Source organism: Ambystoma mexicanum, chromosome 8, assembly GCF_040938575.1.
Source record: "Ambystoma mexicanum isolate Mex_15411 chromosome 8, UKY_AmexF1_1, whole genome shotgun sequence".
Classification (NCBI taxonomy): domain Eukaryota; kingdom Metazoa; phylum Chordata; class Amphibia; order Caudata; family Ambystomatidae; genus Ambystoma; species Ambystoma mexicanum.
Window position 1 is genome coordinate 1394786404 of NC_090929.1, and position 18315 is coordinate 1394804718.

The following is an 18315-nucleotide window of genomic DNA, read 5'->3' on the forward strand; positions in this document are numbered from 1 at the left end:
CATCACCACAGTCGATGGAACTGAAATTGCCTCTGGGCCCGTAACTCATTCCACCGCAGAGATGACACTATTGGGTCAGGATGGGCATCGAGAGACTATTGTGTTTGATCAAATCAAAGCCCCACAGTTCCAAATAATTCTGGGGATACCTTGGTTCGAAACACATAATCCTTGTATTGATTGGCGAGAGAAGAGAATAACCTTCCCGGATTGTGCACAAACCTGTTACCCAAAGAAAAATCTGAACGCAGGCCTGGCCACAGTAACCACAGCAGTCGTGCAACTACCTCCAGAATACCGAGAATTCCAGGATGTCTTCCAAAAAGAACAGGCAAACACCTTACCACCTCACAGATCGTACGATTGTCAAATCGATCTCATACCCGGTGTACAACCCCCTTGTAGCAGGATCTACGCCCTTACGGAACCTGAGAACCTTCACCTACGACAATACTTAGACCAGTACCTTACTAATAGCTTCATTCGCCCATCCAAGTCCCCTGCATCTTCAGCTTTGTTCTTCGTGCTCAAAAAGGAAGGTGACCTCAGAACGTGCATAGACTACTGCGCATTGAACCAGATAACTGTTAAGAACCGATACCCATTGCCTCTGATCCCTGAACTACTAGACCAAGTGAAGGACGCTTGCATATACACTAAGTTAGAGCTCCGGGGGGCATACCTTCTGGTATGTGTAAAAGAGGGTGACGAATGGAAGACTGCTTTTCGCACTAAGTATGGGTTATTCGAATACCAGGTGATGCCTTTTGGGTTGTGCAATGCACCAGCAGCCTTCCAATACTTCATGAACGATGTCCTTCGTGAACTCATTGAGGTTTGTGTTGTCGTATATATCGATGATATTCTAGTATACTCCTCTTCAGAATCTGACCATGTGAAGCATGTCCGAGCAGTCCTTGAGAAATTGCGCCAGAACAAACTATATTCAAAACTGGAAAAATGCGTTTTTTATGCCACAGAAGTTGAATTCCTTGGGTTTATCCTGACCCCAAGAGGAGTCTGAATGGACTCACGAAAGGTGGATGCAATCCTTAAGTGGCCATCACCAAGTTCAGTTAAAGGAGTACAAAGCATGCTCGGCTTTGTCAATTTCTACCGCAGATTCATCCCGGATTTTTCACATGTTGTACATCCCATCACAGCACTCTTGCGAAAAAATAAACGCTTTATGTGGATTTAAGAAGCTGTAAAATTCCTTCCAAGAGCTGAAAGTGAAATTCACGTCTGCACCTGTATTAAAGCACCCGCGCCCTGAACTTCCAACATAGTGGAAACTGATGCATCCAGTCTAACCATGGGAGCTGTCCTGTCTCAAAAGGACCCTGAAACTGGCCAGCTTCACCCAGTAGCATTTTGGTCCAGAAATTTCTCGGCACCCGAGTTAAACTATGCGGTTACCGACAAGGAGTTATTAGCCATTAAATCCGCCTTCAAGGTTTGGCGGCATTATCTTCTCGGTGCCAGGCATACCATTACTGTGATCACCGATCACCGGAACTTACAGTATTTAAAGACAGGCAAGGCCCTATCGTCAGGGCAACTACGATGGGCATTGTTCTTTGCCGAGTTCGATTTCGTGATAACCTATCGACCAGGTTGTAAGAATGGTAAAGCAGACGCCTTATCCCGAATAGGGATGGGAGAGGCAGAAGTGAACCCAGAACCAGTACCTATAATTTCCGAACAAAGGATTCTTGGCATGACTACTCTGCAGACTCTAGAGGACATTCAGGTAAAGTACCAGCAACTCTTTGATCCTACAGCCCTGCAGGACTGGGTAAAGAAAGGCCCGGAGTACTCTGTCACCAATGATCTGCCTTATTACCAAGGGCGGCTATTTCTGCCACATAAGGAACTACAAGAGCTAGTCATTTCCCGTTATCTTGATATCCTAATGGAGGGGCACCCAGGTATTGCAAAAACTGAAGCTAAAATTAAGAGACAATTCTGGTGGCCAACCTGGCGAAAGGATATTAAATCATTTGTGATGTCTTGTGGCATTTGTGCCCAAAACAAAATTCAAAAGAAAAAACCAGCTGGACTCTTACAACCTTTAGACATTCTGCCTACACCATGGCACACCTTATCGTTAGACTTTATTACTGATCTACCCGCATGCAATGGATTTAACACCATTCTAGTTATTGTGGATCTTTTTTCCAAGATGGCCCACTTTATTCCTTTAAAGGGATTACCTTCAGCTTCAATCCTGGCCTAGGAGTTCCTCGAAAACATTGTTCGCATACACATATTTCCATCCGTATTGGTCTCTGACCGGGGCAGTCAATTCATTTCACATTTTTGAAAAAGATGTTGTCAATTGGCGCAAATCGATATGAGGTTATCGACCAGTCACCACCCCCAAACCGATGGTCAAGCGGAGAGGACCAACCAGACTCTCAAACAATACCTGCGTTGTATGTTACATCAGACTGAGAGTAATTGGAAAGACATTCTTTGGATCGCCGAATATGCATACAATAATTCAGTACATTCTGGAACTGGAAAAAGCCACTTTTATACCTTATATGGGCACCATCCTCGAACCTCAGACCTTGACTCACCCCAACACTTAGAAATGCCCGCAGTGGACCATCTGCACGCTACGATTACACAAGCCTTTAAGGAAGCAACTGCACATTTAAAACAGGCGAAAGAAAAATACAAGAAAGATGCTGATCGGCATAGAAGTGATACTTCACAATACCAGATAGGGGACCAAGTATGGTTAGCCACAAAACATATACCTCTAAAGGGAACACGGACCTTTAACCCCAGATATTTGGGACCTTACTCTATTAAGGCCATTATCAACCCGGTGGCTGTCAAGTTGGACTTAATTGCTAATATGTGAATTCACCCGTCTTTCATGTGTCACTTTTGAAGCCAGTGCAACCAGGGACAAGACTAACCAAGCCACCAGACCCCGTCCTTGTAGACGGGGAACCTGAATTTGAAGTTAAGAACATCCTGGACTCCAAGCTGATAAAGTCAAAACTTTTTTATTTAATCGACTGGAAAGGTTACAGACCACAGGAAAGGTCATGGGAACCTAGTGACCACGTTCATGCACCCCGATTGGTGAAAAAATTCCACCGAAATTTCCCAGACAAACCGAAACCACAGGGAAGAACGACTTTAGGAGGGGCCTTGGGGGGGGGGAGTGCTGTCATGATGCCTACCCCCGGGGACCCAGACCAAGTTCAGCAACCCCGGAAGCAGGCATAAAGTTATTCCAAGCAAGCCCAACAACCCCTGCTAGGGGCTATTTGGGTGCAGTCCTGGCGTCTATAGCACCAGGCTCATATGGAGAGGCAGTCCTGGCGCCATAGGCGCCAGGCTCATAGATTAAAACTTACCTGATGCAGACCATGCTGCAAACTTACCTGATGCAGACCATGCTGCAAGAGCTCCAAGCCAAAAGAGGCTTGGAAGGGACTCATTTACCTAGGGACTATTATTTACTCGGGTGGGGCTTGGGAGGAATGACCTGGGACTACTTTGGAGGCTATTTAAACCACGCCCAAAGAGCAGCACACGCTTCGCGTTATTCTGCATCCAGCAGCGTAACGCTCACCGTGCCTGCAAGTCTGCATTCAGTCTTCTGCCACGCCCGCCTCGAGTCTGGAGCTCCTAGAAAAAGGGAGAAAGAAGGAGAAAAGGTTAGAACAAGAGCAATACCTTTGATCCTTACCTGAATTCCCGATCCATCGCGCCTTCGAGCTGGAAGAAAGAAGTTATTTTATGCGCGTCGCCTCGCCTGCTGCAGCGCCGCGCTGAACTCACCGGCCTTTGCAGCATCTTCACATTCCACCGCATCCTTCTGCATGTTCCCGCCGCACTCCGGCACCTAAAGGGAAGACGAGAACAGCAAGGTGAGCCAAGGGAATACACAGAGGCAACATTAGTTACCCCCCCATAGACTTACCTGATTTTACCACCGGGGGTACTATTCCTCTTCACGGGTCAGCGCAGCTTCCACTGCATCCTCGCCGAACCCCGGCCCCTAAGGGGAAACAAAAGGACAGCAAGGTGAAACAAAGGGACAAACAAGGGGAAACCTCCTCACCACAATAGACTTACCTGATTTTACCGTCGGAGGCATTATTCCCCGAGACTTCATACTTTCTCTCAGCGCCAGAATAAGGGAGAAAGCAACAGGTTACATATTGACATTATTTTATCGAACTGTGTTGGATAATACAAATCCTTACCTGAATATTACCGGTTGCCACGAGGAACTCTTCGCTCGGGTCAAGCTGCAACCTGCAAGGAATCAGACAAGAGTAAAAGTCAGACATTTGAACTCTTACAAACTACATACTTACGGCATCTGGCCAGGAATCTCAGAGTCAATATTGTTCTGGAACTCACCAATTCCTTCGAGCCAGTGAAGCAACTGGTTATCTACGTGCCCCTGCGCTCAATGCAGGATGGAGAGCTCATCTTTCCAAACCATCAGGTGAGACTATAAGAGGGGACATCAAAGGTGATCAGTGGGGAGAACAGCGGGAGTGGGGGAGGGTTAACACTCAACTCCATGGGTGGTTAATTCCCTTTCTCCATTTGCAGAAGAATATTCCTACGGGCCAAGCAAACAAAGGTAGGTGGGCCAGTCCAGTCCGTCATCTTGGCACTACGTGTCACATTGGTGGAGACCGCAGCTGTCCAGTTCAGATCGACGCCCCTGTGGGAGCCAGGTTAGCGTAACAGCCCACTGGCAGTGCATCGCGGACCAGATTAGTTCCCTTGGATTCATCAGGCGCACAGCTGATGATTGCTCTAAGCGGTGGAATGACCTCAAACGCAGAGCAAAAAACAAGCTGGCTCCAATCATGCCTCTACTCTGGTGACTGGCAGTGGTTCCCCACCAGAGGAGGAAGTACTCACAGAACATGAGTCAATCGCTGGAGGCTTCATCACAGAGGATCAGATCCAAGGCGGAGACCTACCAGATCTTGAGGCAATGTCCGGTGAGTGGCCATGCATGTGTGTGCAAACCATGTGCATGTTGCTTGGGTGATGTGTTCTGATTGAGTGCCAGGTGAGGCTGTGTAGTGATGACTGGTATGGGTCACCCATGTGGTGCCTACAAACCATCCCCCGACCTTGGGTTTGGGTTTCACAGTATACCTTCTGACCGCAGTTAACACTTAGCACCGGATTACTGCACTTGCCCTTCAACTGCCATCATGCCACAACATTGTTGATACTGTTTTCCTGTCCATTCTACCTGATTGATGGAATCATTTGAATGTTGAAGACAGTTTTTAGTGCCGTTGTGCCCCAGATTCACCATACTTCAGACACAGATTTCACCACACAATGCTCCACATTTGTTTACTTATTATGGGAATGATTTCATCAATCCGGCTGATTGACCTTTCTGCACCTACACATGCTCTGCACACGATCACTTTGGGGCCCTGTTTCAATGTTCAACATGACAATTTACTTCTGTCATGTACAAGTGACCAACCATTGATGTATCCATGTGCCTGCCATCACTGTATTAGTAAACACTGGCTTTGTTGCAGAGTGTGACACATGCGTGTTTTGTCCCACTCTTTTGCATGTTCTATTTCATGATGTCCATCTCACATGGATGGGGAACAGTACTGATTTGCTATCATCTGGGTTTCCTTGTCAAATCTGCCATGGCTATGCTACGTGCCATCTGTGTTGGCATGTGTCATGTATGTGGATTGTCCATGCCACTCACAGGCTAATGTGTGATGCAGGTGCTATGCAGCATGCAGCACATGTGTTGCTTTTCCATCTTGGACTCCTCAGGGTCTGCTTTTAGGGTCCCCTTCCACTTCATTGCCAGTGCATGGATGCCAGAGTTAGTGTCATGTGTGACATGTGTCATTTATGTATTCAATGTGTAAATTGTGATGCCTATGTGTGTCACCTATGCTGTTCATGCCTGTCTTCATTACTTTTGTTTTATATGTGTGCAGGTGATGAGGCACTAGGTGCTGTTGAGGAGGAAGAGCAGGAGTACTCACAGCCCCAACCAGGCACCAGTGGAGGACGTGGGGTGGTGGTGGGTGAAAATCCATTACTCCTACAGACCATCATATCCACGGGTGTCTCTAGGTACACCTCCGAAGACCTCTATGCCTCAGATGCTGAATCTGACATTGAGACAAATGTACCGTCACAGGTGAGTGTTTCTGGCAGGGATGCTGTTCTGTCCAACACACCTGCACTGGGGGTAGACCCCTCTGTGGGGCGTTCAGTGTTGGAATGTCCACCTGTGGAGGTTACGGACGCAGGGTCACATGCCACTATATTTGCTCCTGTGCCTGGGCCAGCAGATCAAAGGAGGAATGCAGTCCTGCAGCCTCAGGCAGTACCAGCACAGCAAGGTGCACATCACCTTGCCTCAAACAGGTGTGGTACCTGCCAACGCAGTGGCCGTGCGCCTACAGGCAATACTCTGTGGGAGAACTCCATGTATACTATTGCAGCACAACAGGGGGCATCGCGTGAGATGATGGCTCAGGCCGTGGATAGGGTGGCCACTTCCATTCTCCCCTCTGAAAGGCAGGTGGAGCTCCAGCAGCAGGCAAAAGAGTCCATGTGCCGCTCACACAGGGAGGACATGTTGGTGTCCAACAGGGACCGACGGGCTGGACTGGAGACTCTGCACACAGCCATATCTGCAGTCACAGGCCCACAGGGATGCCCTGAGGTTAGAACACAGGTCCCTCAGATATACTCTGGGTGCACTTGAGGTGTCCCAGAGTACAAGGTCAGAACAGCAGCTGGAGCAGCTAACACGCACACTCTCAGCTGAGCTCCAGGCAACCCGTGAGGAGATCCGGGCATCACGCGAGCCCTTGCAGGCAGAAATCTGTGCTACCCGTGAGGTGCTGCATGGGGATCTCCGTACCATCATCCTGCAGAACCAAATCTTTCAGACCCGCATGCTTGCTGCCATGGAAGAGCATGCCAGCGCTTTGCGTGGTCTGCCTCCCATATCACTCACACCTTCTAATGTACCACCAGAGGGTGATGACAGCGATGGCAGTTCTCCCACTATAGGGTAGCCATGCAGGCCATGAGCCCATGGAGGGTTGTCTTTTTTTCTGAACATCAATGCATGTGGGTGTTGGGGTGCACCCTGTACCTCCTCCCTCCTGGGTGTCCCCCCCAGTTGACACAATGCCATTTTTTTTTTCAATTTTTTTTGACAATATATATTTTTTATTTTATTTTTATTTTTGGTTTTTCATATTTCATTCCGAATTGCAAATTAGAATTAGAATTTAATTTTTTTAAAATAATTTTTTCTTCTTCTTTTTTCTATTTATTATTTTCATTTTCATTTCATATTTAATTTGATTTTTTTATTTAATTTTTGTTTTTTCTTTTTTTATTTAATTTGTATTTTTATTTTTTATTTTTTATTTGATTTATTTTGTTTACATTTCATGTACTTTTTTTCTTCTTTTCCTTTTTCTTTTTTAATTTGCATTTACTTTTTTGTTCATAACTATTTTCTTTCAGATTGTAAATTCAGGTTACAGTGTGTTGCTTTGTGTGGCTCCCGCTGGCATCCACTGTGTATTCCAGCTGGGCACATGCAGGCTTGTCCTGTGTTTGGGTTTGAAACTTGGGTTCCTGACACAAACACCCCTCCTGCTTCCCCTTTCCTTGGGCTAGCAAAGGGTGTGACCAAGTGACAGTAACTTACACAGAGGCATTGGGCTCCCATAGGTTGTGTGGGCAGTCTATAGTCCAAACTGTGTATACATCCCTAGTGGGGATTGGTGTTGATTTCTCCACTGCATTGTTCATTTGGATATTGTATTGTTTTGTCTTGCTGGTAAGTATTTGTTCATGTGTGCTGTTTCTTTTTCATTAGTGAGAGGAAATTGTCTCTGGCCTGTTTCCATTTGGGACGGTGCACTTTGTGACACTTGTCTCATGTGTTGTGCATTCATTTGGTGGCTTTCACATAGCATGCCATGCCATGGTGTGTTGGGTAGCTGAGATGGGGTTAGGGAGGGGTTGGGTGACATGCCACTCTTTGGGTGTACTATTTTGCAAGGGGGTAGTCCTTCATGCTGCAAGAATGTGTGCCTTTTACTGACACAGCATTGGGTCTGTTTAAGTAGCTAGGGATGCACACAATGTAGCACTTCCAGGAAAACAATCTCAGGGTGGTATGGTTGTGACAGTTGACTGTCCCTTTTGTCATCATCATCATCAATTGTCAGCTGGTATATGCCAGGTATGTGTGCACTCCGCAGGGGTGGGATTTTAGGTGAAGAAATTTGCCACAAGCTAGGTACGTGCTGCCTCACCACGTGCCCTTCCCCCTCCCATGCGCAGCGGGCGTGCATGTGGTTGGGGATGTGGGGGCACCACCATGTCCACCGGCACACCCCACCGGGTTGCAACGTTGTGCAGGACACATGCTGCCACTATGATCCTGCACACTACTGGGGGCGCATATAGCAGCTGGCCACCAGAGAGGTCAAGGGAGCGAAAACGTGACTTGAGCACTCCAAATGTGCGCTCCACTATGCCCCGGGTTGCAATATGGGCTGTGTTGTATCTTACCTCGGGTGGTGTGGTGGGGTTCCTTATTGGTGTCATCATGCAGGTTCTCAGAGGGTAGGCACTGTCCCCTGGGGAGGTGATATTGGTTGTCATTAGTTGGGTTTTCCCATTTCTCAGTGCCTGACATGCATGCATTTGCAGAGGCATTTGTACTCACCAATGAGCCATGTGTCACCATGCCTCCCAGCTTCCAGATCCCGGTTTAGGGATGACATTCTGAATATAAAACTATCATGGCTGACCCCGTATAGTTGGCATATACTGAGGTGCTGAATCCCTTGGCATCACATACAACCTGCACGTTGATGGAATGCCAGTGCTTGCGGTTTCGACAGATGTGCTCAGTGGCCTTGGGAGGGCGTAGAGCTACATGGGTGCAATCAATGGCACCTAGCACTTTGGGGAAGTGTGCCACCCCGTACAAGTCCTGGACCACGGCCTGCCTTTCTGCAGGTGTTCTGGGCATGTATATGTGCCTGCGGACTGAGGGGCGCGCAGTCATGATTGCCAACACCTGGTGTAGGCAGCGTGATTGCGTGGCCTGTGAGACACCCCCAACTATGGCAGTTGTCCGCTGAAATAGCCCAGTAGCCAAGAAATGCAGCACATTGAGCACCTTTTCCAAGGGACTCAGTGCTTGGGAGCACAGGGTAGGTGATGTGAGGTCATCCTCCCACTCAGCAACCAGTACTAGGATTATTTGTGGTGGAAACCTGTACTTCCCATATACCTGGTCACAAGGCATCCCAAAAAGGCTGGTCCTGAGTAAAAAGATGTGGGGCCTGGCTATCCTCCTCCTCCTGTGGTGTCCCACGACCACTGCTTCGACGAATGGTATATTCATCGTAGCGTATGAGCTTGTTTGTTGTTAGCGCGCAATTTTATGCTGCGCGGGCCGCTTACGCCTGCTTCCTGCTGGTGTATCTGTTTCCAGATTAGCACGTCTTTTTTGCCGTGCGGGTTTCCCCTGTTTGATTCCATGAATACGTGTTGTTAGCACGCGTGTGGGCATTGCAAGCATTTAGCTATGATACTTCCCCCATAATGCCCACATTTTCACGTGTTGTTCCCCATTCCGCGTGTTCCGCCCTCTTTTGTTGTGTGAGCTACACGTTGTGCTCTTTTGCTGTGCGCATCGCGCACAGCGTTTCGTGACATGTGCGCCCTTGTGCGCCACCCATGAATTTGGTGCACATCCCGGGGAAAACACACGCAGCGCATTCCATCAATCGACAAACGGCTGCGTGCGCGACATTAGCATGCCTGCGCTGTGATTTTCACGCTTGTGCTCCCCTTTTCAGCACACATTAATTCAATAAATTACCCTGTAGCTCTTCCCCAGCCACTCTCATCCTCTAAACAGAAACGCATCACAGACATATAATCCTCTCCCTGCAATTCCTCATTTACTGTCTCCCCCTCCTTGACATTACTTCCCCTTATCACTCTCTGGGCCTCATTACGAGGTATGCGGTAGAGGGTTAACGGGGCTGGTGGAGATGCCGGCCCAGTTATCCCTCTATCGCCCCATTGCGTCTCCTCCCGGGACCCGCTAAGGACGCCTGGTTTTACCAGGCGTCCTTAGCGGGTCCCGTGAGCAGACCAGGATGCAAACAATGACGGGCCTGTTGTTTACATCCTCCCCATTCCCCCTATGGGGGCTCGCATGGGAATGGGGATGTACTGGGTCCGGGTTCCCGGGAAGGGAAATTACTGGGCCCTCTCAGGTCAGAATGGCCCGGTACTTCCCCATTCCAGGGACCCGGTACCTCGTATGGGGGTAGCCATGCCGCTCAATGCGGCATGGCTACCTCCATACTTGTAATGAGGCCCTCTGTCTCAACCTTTGCCTACCCCTCCACAGGGTCCATCTCCCCATCCTGGCTAACTACCTCAACCTCTCACACAAAGGTTGAGGAGTAGTCAAGCTCAATATGATTTTCCCCAGGCACTCCCTGCAGATAAAAGGACATGTTACCTAAGGTGTTAATATACATTCACAAAGACCAACAAATGGATTCACACAAGACTCACGTAATGGGAAAGTGTTCCCCGGACACACAAAAGAAGGGAAGGTTAGTGAGCACAACACAGAAAGACTTCTCAGGTCCACACAGAAAGGTTTCTCAACAAAGACAGGAAAAGGAAAGATGTTAGGACAACATATATATTTTTTTTTATTGGGGTGGGACAAAGGGAAAAAGGAACTGTGGAAAGTGCAAGAGGAACATTGTATATGTTTATTGCAAGGGATTAAGAAGAAAATGGAAGATTAGAGGGGAAGCCATAAACACACACAAACAGGCAAAAGGATAAACAACAGAGATCAAAAACACCAACAATGCAACAAGCAGCAAAAGCAATTAAAAGACCCATCCAAAACACGCCTAAATAAAATAAAAAAATAACCCTAAAACCACCAATGTGTGAGCCTGACATGTTCACACCTAGCTCAGCAGCCAAAGGAAACCCACAAAATAAGCAACAAGGGAGCTCAGACCTTTAACGTCTCTGGAAACTGTTTTAGAATAGCGCAGGGCTGGTTAAACTACCCCCGCCCCCTCAAATCACGGTCCTTGCAATTGTATGGCAAACCTCAAACCCCACCTTAAGACCGTAGGCAGTATTTGACCCTTTGGATAACTGAAAGGAATCCTGATAGGTGGCTTAAACCTGTCAGGAAAAAAAGCTCAACCTTCCCACAGCATCCCTATTCCTGTCCTACTTTGGAGAAATCTTTTCCCCTCTCTTCTTGTTATGAATGTTCTTGTTTGCTTGGTCTGGCCTGTATACATTTTGAATATAAAGAGGTCTGCCTCATTTACAGGGTTGTAAAAGTGGAATATGCACAGCTAAATATGAGTGAGGGGTAGAATATGGCTTTCACCCTCCCTGTGGGGGGCGGACATGGCCTTCCTATTGCCTCCCCACATAAAAAAATAAAATGGTGCCACCCGGGGAAGGGGGTCAGTGTCTGGAAGCAGCGGGCAGAGAATGTGTATTCTCGCCCACTATTGCAGCCACCTGATTGGCTAAACACCCTTCCCAGGTGTGAATAATTTGTTTACATCTGTACATCTGCAGTGACTTTAGTTACATCCTATGTATTGTGTTATGTAAAGAGGAAAGATATGTTAAATGAAATGTGTGCTATACATACTGGATGCAAGAAACGAGTTGGGTTTGATACCTGTGACCCTCCAGGGAAAGCTCAACCTTTCAGCTCGGCAAATTTTAGCAAGTTCAAGCACACCTACCTCTATCCTACTTGGGTGAAAGTTTTCCTATTTCTTCACCTTCTAAATGTGTGAGTCTTAAGTACTTGGCTTGGACTGAAAGCATCACATGAATACTTGATCAGGGTAGTCAAATTAAACAAAACTTGATATTGTTTTGAGTGGTTGACAGGACTGGCACCTGTCTGTTCATGGTTGAGTTGTCACTAGAGTGTGTTTTTTCAGGATGCTTTAAGAGGGTTAACGCCAAATCCCAGCAAGCGTTGTATTCGTTTATTTTATTTTACTCAAGATAATTCAAATTTCCGACTCCCGACTATGGATGGCACCGTAGTCCCTGCAATGTATTTCCCCATTAACACACAATCAGAACTTAACTTGAAAGTAACATGTGAGATATTTTATTGAAACACTGAGGTGAGTCTTTATTGGTGTCAATTAAGGGGCTTTCTTGGTTCCCCCAGCCTCCCAATGTTACAAGTAACAACAATGTGCACCTTCTCATACATTTACAGAATGTACACCTAAGTACGTTTGCATGATTGCTCTGACCGTTGTCAGGTTGTATCTGTCTTTAATTCAGGAATATGGCTTTCACCCCCGCTGCGGTGGGCAGACAGGGCCTTTAACAGTCCACCAGCCCAAACCCAGGTAGAGCCAGGATGGTGGAAGGGGTATAGTTTGTTTTGGAGGGGCGGGGAGGCAACAAGGAGAGGCTACCTGTTGCCACCACACAAAAAAAAATGGCACCACTCAGGGAACAGCCTCAGGTGGTTGGAAACAGTGGGCAGAGAATGTGTATTCTCACCCGCTGTTCCAGCCAGCTGATTGGCTCAGTTTCCCTGGGTGAAAATAGTTGCTCCACTTTTCTGTCCATATTGGTAGATTATTCTGGATTATATTAACACTAAATTGGCAATTTTTTTGTCCTTTGTTTCTAGGCTAGCAACCCTTCTGCTTTTGCCAATGTTCTTTGCCCATGCTAAATTTGAAATCCATCATAATCAGTGAATTTTGAAATGATTCTATTTCATCTACACTTTTGCATCCTATTCTTTCAATGAGTGTCTGGTTGAGAAAAAGTCATGCTTCCATCTCCTCTTTACATTCCTTTATTGCAGCGCCTGGGGGACATAGAAAATAACTTACTTACTCATTTACCTCATACTTAATTTTTTCATTGAGTGATTGATTTAGAAACAAACGTTGCTTCTGTGTCAAATGTACACTGGACTCTTCGAATGACAGTTAAACATAAAAATAGCTGCTTCCTCATTAGCTTTATGTGGAATTCTTCAGATGACGGTTAGACTTAGAGAAGAGTTTACTTTACCTTTTCTCTAATTTGTATCCTTTCACTGATTGTTATATTTAGCGAGCGCTGTCTAACTCTCCATCCTTTAAGTTTTCTCACTCTTAGCGGTTTCAACCATTGGTTCCAGCGTTTCACTGTTTCAAGTTTTCCTCCTTGCTTATGATCTGAGTGTCCAAACAGCCTTTCCATTTACTAATGGTTTCGGTCTTTGCTTGGTTTTCATTCCTAGCGTTTCACTATTTCAAGTCTTTCTCTGGCACCATCGACCAGGTATTCTCACATGCACCACACTCTTCTTGACTTGGTCTGGTTTTCCTTCCTAACGGTCACAGTTTGAAGTCTTTCTCTGACACCATGGAATAGGTGTTCCGACAAGCATCGCCCTCTTCTCAATCTGGCCTGGCCTTTGTTCATCAAGCACTTAGGTGATTAAATTCTTCTTCTCGGACTTCATGACCCAACATGCATTCATTGTTCCAACACTTAGCATTTCTTGATTGGGCCTGATTCACTTTCCAGTACTCCAATGATGCAATTCTTCCTCTGGGTCAGTGCACTATGTACTCTGACATCCACGGGTTTCTCTTAATCTTAGCCTTTCTTGATTTAGACTTGTTTAACTTCGGAATGTTTCAATGTTTGAAGTCTTCCTCCGAAAGTAGGGCCTATGTGAGCCAACAGGCACCACTTTCTTTCACTCTCAAAGCTGTGTTTCCCCACATTAAGACTTGTCTGAAAGGTATGCAATCATACACAAGATAGAGTGTAGGCAGGGCCTGAAGAAACGCACAGGTGAGCATCAGAGAAATCTTCGTTTCAAAAGACAATGTTGTGATCAAAACGGTTGTTCAAATCATGCGCAGTTTCATTTACATATCTTGCCTAAGGGTTTTTGCATGCAAAGAGCAGGTATCTAGTGGTGTGAAGGACTGTGTCATGTATATTAAACCCATTCACTGAATAATCACTGTGAAGAACAAATTGTCATTCATAGAATGTTCTTGAGTATTAATCACTTATTTGTACATAACGAGCAATTCAATCTGTAGAAATGATGATGATTAAGAGATGAATGGAAGAAGTTATAAAACGTAATAAGAGAGAAATCGATAATTACATAGTTATTTGATCCATAAACACTTGAACAAACAGAAATGTGAGTCACTTGGCATCCCTACACTGTTGACAAATGGGCGTTTAAGAGCAAGATCATCACATCTTGAGTCTCAGGAAAAGTCATTCACTCTGGCATGAAGACAGTTTAATTTATCAGGGGCTATGGCATTTATGCCGATTGCTTCCCCTTGGAAGAAGTAAAAAAGCTCTCTAAATCTGCATAAATTAGAATTCTATGCTGTTCAACCTATACATGTCTCTTTCAAATGAGGCAATTGAGAACATTTCGACAAACCAGCCAGTCGGGCAGTGGAACACATGTGGATCCCCAGCATCTAAGAATTGAAATGTTTGCCACCACGTGTATAATAACAAACCAGTGTTTGGTAAGGATAGACAGTTAGGCATGCAGCAAAGTAATACGTGTTGTCTGAAAATACTTTTTCCGAAAATAATAACAATTAGCACCTAGGATGGAGGAGCAACCAATCCGGTTGCTAGAATCTCAGGCTGATCTACTGATCCAAGCCGCGTTCGGAGGAACCTGATGGCTGCTTCCCTCGCCCCGCCATCTTCGCCCCACCCTCACTTCACTTCCGTTCTTATTTTTAATCCTCCCAGCTTCACTTACCTGATTACTGCAGTGGTGGCGACCACAGCCGCTGCTGCTGCCTACTCCCGTTGTCCCGGCTGGCCACCATGGAAATGGATGAGGGGGTCCATACGGAGCCCAGTCTTCCGGATCCATGGCGGCCATCTGTAGTGAGCATTTTGTTAATTGAAACACAACACTTTCTCTTAGCACTCCGGATTAACAGATTGGCAACCCCGGGTGCTAATAGCAATAATCACCCATTCCACAGGCTGGAATGGGTGGTAACGGCACTGGGGACCATCGTTAAAGGCCCTCAGTATGCTCATGCCTTTAACTCAAGCATCGATTGGTTACTGCTTGTTCCAGCCCATGGAACGGGTGATAATTACTATATTATGTTGCATATTTCTTCCCAGTATGTGTTCACTTTGTTCCCGGACAGTAATATGCATGAAATGTCAGCATTTATTTTAAGACATATTCAGCACTTTTCTTTAGAGGTATTAGGAGAATGTTACCACATCTTCCATGATACATTCATAATGATTCTGTAGAATATTCCACCTCAGAGATTGTACAGGGGAGCTCATTTTCCCATTTTGCTTTTAACTCGCTGCAGCATTCTTAGGCTTTCAACACACAGTCCTCTGACCCTGGCTACAGTGCAGTGTCTCCCTGCCCTCCTGCTTCCTCTCTTATTTACTTTTTCACTCCCTTAACATTGCTCAACCAAGCATTGTGAAAGACCCAGGTCATGCCATGTTCTGTGATTTCTAGGCTGTTTCATCCTGGCTTCCATGCTTTCTCCATACATTTGTGCTTCTCCCAGCTGCACAGTGGGCATCCCGACATCCCGTGATCACCCTTAATTTCTCTTTATTTTGCGCAGGGAATCATTCATTTAGATAATTAGGCAAAGAAGGGAGACCTACAGAGAGGTGCCTTGAGTTTCTTTATCTCACATTCCAGACAACATTTCAGGTGCATGTATTATACACGTTTTTTCCATATGGATGCATGATTTTAAAATGTCAAAAGGTATTATGGCATCATTATTCCATACATCACAAACACATGATACTCTTAGTATTCCACTCTTCCCTGGTGACGGACTCTTCCTGCAGCATGTAACTTGTCATTGTACCCTATCAGAGCTTTTTGTTGGATATGAGAGTAGACTTTGGGCATAGTGTGTACTTTTCCATCTGTGTCTAATACAGTCAATAATTTGGTGTGGAGAATCTGTTAACTTCCCACCCTACAGCATAGGTGTGACTATTCTGGAGTTCCAAGAATCCTTCTCTGTAGAAAATCACTGAGATCCGCATAGCACCATAGGCCTACATTAGGTCGTTTGAGGATGGTAAATGAGGAGCCAACATGAAGCTTTGTCTTGTTCACCCAGGTGCAGTATCACTCCAGGCAAATGGTTTCAAATGTATTGATTTATCTTATCCAAGAAGGGCCAGGTTTGATGGGGAGCACACTGAAAGCATGGGGTAGTTTAAGGGTTGCATTCAAGTTCACTATTTGGTTTCTAGCCCACATGGAGAGAAAGATTACATTTATTCCATCTAGAGAATTGCAACAGTCTGTTTTTACAAAGCGAGGATGGGTTATCTGGTAGCATATTTTATGGTTTTGAGTTAATTGTAATATCTAGATATTCCATGCCCTTTGGTGCGCAACAAAGAGGATGGTCATTTATCTCTGTCTTGTTTGAAATTGCCAAATTTGCAAAGTTTCATATTTTGGCAAATTAGTTTCGTAGTAAAAAAAGTCAGAGAAATAGTACTCATTAACTCTCCCCTGGAAGTCCAAGAGTCTGTCAGGATCACAAGAATATAATCAGCACATAGCATTGCTTGGGTTGGTCCTGCTTTATTATCCACCACTTCAAAACCATCCTTTCATTAGGTCTTACAACGCTATTGTTAGGAGTTTGTTTGTTTGTTTGTTTATTAATTTATAATGCGCACATTTACAATGTAACATAAATGTACATTTTACATACTTGCAGGTATATGCAGATAAATTACAGAGGAATAATATACAAGGTACAATTGGTTTACAAGCAATGATAAAATTATATACAAATGTTGATAGATTTCTGATAATACATATGTACAAGCCAGAGGGGCTAAGGATACCTAAGTATCTAATGGGGTGACTACAGGTTGTTGGAGTTAATGTGTTTGATGACGTTCCTTCTGAAGTGTGAGAAGGGTTGGTCTGCTCTCAGGTTATGTGGCAAAGCATTCCATAGTTTAGCGGCTGTCACCGGGAAGCTAATGCCGCCAATTTTAGCTAGTTTAAATCTTGGTACTACCAGACAATTAGAATTGACAGTTCTTGTTGGTCTGGTTGATGTTTTTCTCTTTATTTTATCTGTTAGGTAAATGGGAGCAGCATTATTGAGGACTTTGTGGGTCAGGGAGATCATTTTCAGGTGGATTTTGTTCATTTATGTTGGCGTCTAATAGAGGAGATATGCTCCCTTTTATTTATGCCAAGTGCAGCTCTGAGGGCATTATTTTGTAAGGTTTGTAGTCTTTGGGTGATGGCTTTGTTAGCACCACTGTAAAGGGCATTACAGTAGTCGAGTCGGCAAAGTATTAAGGCTCTTGCCAGGATTATACAGTTGTCGTTGGATAGGAAGGGCTTGCCTGCTCTTATTAATTTACAGGTATAGGCTGTAGTTGACACTAGGGAATTAACCTGTTTAGTGAATGACATAGTAGAATCAAGGTAAAAACCAAGTGTTTTTACTTCTCTAGAGACCTTGATGATGTTTACGTCTATACTGAACGCAGAGTAGTCAGGGCCTAATTTGTTGATGTTGGCCTGTGTACCCAGAATTATCAATTCTGTCTTATCATCATTCAGGCAAAGACCATGAGATGCCATCCATGCCTGAATGATGAGGTGCACTCTATTCACCAACTCCCTGTCCTTACTATGATCCCCAGAAAGCGGGAGGAGAATCTGTGTATCATCTGCATAGTTAGTATAGGTGATACCTAGATGGTCCAAATCATCCAACAGAGGTTCGGTGAAGATGTTGTATAAATTTGGAGAGACACAAGAGCCCTTGGGGACTCCACATGTGATAGGTGTCGGGTCTGCTGCTGCCGATGGGGAGAGAACTCTAATTGTTCTCTCACTCAGAAAGGAGAAGTGAGCGGCCGAATCCAAATGTCTACAGAGGACCTTATGATCCACAAGATCAAATGCAGCTGAGAGGTCAAGTAAGAGGAGGAGTGCTGTCGTTCCTTGATCTCTCAGTTCATCTATTTGGGTCTTTAAATCAATAAGGGCTGTTTCAGTTCCATGTAGTGGACGGAAGCCAGATTGTCTAGCTCCTAGCAACTTGTGTAGTTCAAGGTGTTTTTGAATTTGTGTATAAGCCACTTTGTCCAATATCTTCAGTAAGAATGGTACCGTGGTAATTGGGC